Here is a 1,998-nt window from a genome sequence, read left to right on the forward strand (position 1 = left end):
CTCGAACTCAGAAATCCGCCTGCCTCTGCCCCCCGAGTGCTGGGATTAAAGGCGTGCGCCACCAAGCCCGGCTAAAGGGTTGCTTTTAAATCAACTAGACTGGGGATTTGTTATGGCCAGCCAAATAGAAATAAAAAAGGACGTGCTGGGTAGGTGGATTTGAGGATGAGAAGTGTTCCTATGACAGAAAATAACCCTAGAGTACGTGGGCCTGAGAGAGTGCAGTGAATGTGTCCAACTGTGAATAACAGCAATGAATTCTTGTGGAGTGTGAGCACCTATGCAGAGTCTGAGCTATATGAGGTATGTGTGCGCTGGGCAGGAGAGGGTCAAAGTCAAGGAGCTATAGAGTGGCAGGGAGGAGCTAGATGACTGATGTAGTAGCCAGGTGAAAAGGAGTGTGACCCTAATGCAGAGAGAGGGACAGGCTTTGTTGTGTGTTTGTTTGTTTGTTTTGTAAGCTGGACTAACAGAAAGGCAGAAAGAGGCAGGGGAAACAGGGTTACACGTGGTTTGTTCATTTGGGTGCCTTGGGGACTGGGTGGTGCTTTGCATATTCTGGCTATGCTCAAAGTGACTTGAATACATCCGGGGGTTTAACCTGCTTTTGTGGAAAAGTGCTTAGACGGTCATATTTCCAAAAAGTACCACTCCTTTATTCCCAGGCTTGACAACTGCATGCAATAATTTGGTGGTCAGCCATTGGGAAACAGGATGGTCTCAGTCAGGGAAAGAATGGATGCTGAAGTCTTCATCAGCATCCAACTCCACAGAAGGATGCTGATCCTTCCTCCTAACTGCTTTTGTTCATAGGCTTGAAACTTTAGGGCCCTGGGGCTACAGTGCCTCAGAGGAGGACATATTGAATTGATAACTTCTTCCTTGGGGGAAGGAACAGCTTTTGACTTTTGGATACAGGGTCTTGTTATGGAGCCTTAGCTGACCTGGAACTTAACTATGTACAACAGGCTGGCTTTGAACTCCAAAGATCCACTTGTCTCTGCCTCCCAAGTGCTGACATTAAAGGTTTGTCCCATGCCTGTCGAGGAAAGAACATTTTGGTCTTGACCCTAGTCTGGGACCTCAGTTGACTTGTGTATCTTTGAGCAAATTATTTATTCTCTCTGGGCCTCAGCTTCTGTTTATGAAAAATTAATCACTTGAATTAGACAGTCCTTTCAATGCTAATGCTCTATGCATTGGATGCAATTGACCATCTCATGGAAAAAAAAAGAAGTATGGAAAATCAAGAATAGGTGGAAGATTTAAGGTCTCATTTCTACTCCAGTTGGAATAACTTGTTTTAACCACAAGTCGTTCATCTCACCCTAGACACATAGACTCAGAGATGACTCTAGAGGAAAGCACATATCTGGAAACTATCCAGCCTAGCTTCTTTACGCTACACTTGAGGAAACTGAGAAATGAGAGGGGCTTGGTCCAAGGTTATTCAGCTAGTTAGGAAGCACAGCCAGGAATAGAACCCAGGACTCCTAATGAGGGCTGCCAAGGACACAGGGTCCCAAGTATGTGCCCTCGTAAACTTCTAAAAACACACATGAGTAGTGCCCCTGGAATTGTGTAGAAGAAACTTTCCACATGCCTCAAACTCTGTCATGTGGGTTTCTTTCCTTGTACCTGACTGTTTTAGTTAGGGTTTCCATTGCTATTAAGAGACCCCATAGCCAAGGCAACTCTTGGGAGATTGGGACAACATTTCATTGAGGCTGGCCCTCAGGTTTTGAGGTTCAGTCCATTATCATCATGGAGGGAAGCATGGCAAGGTCCAGGCAGACACAGTGCTGGAGGAGCTGAGAGTTCTACATCTTCATCCAAAGGAAGCCAGGAGCAGACTGTCTCACAGGCAGCTAGAAGGGTCCAAAATCCACCTACAAAGTGATACACTTCCTCCAACAAGGTCACACCTACTTCAACAAGGCCACAGCTCCTAATAGTGCCACTCCCTGGGCCAAGCATATTTAAACCACCTTACTGCCT

This window comes from Mus caroli, chromosome 4, assembly GCF_900094665.2.
Source record: "Mus caroli chromosome 4, CAROLI_EIJ_v1.1, whole genome shotgun sequence".
Classification (NCBI taxonomy): Eukaryota; Metazoa; Chordata; class Mammalia; order Rodentia; family Muridae; genus Mus; species Mus caroli.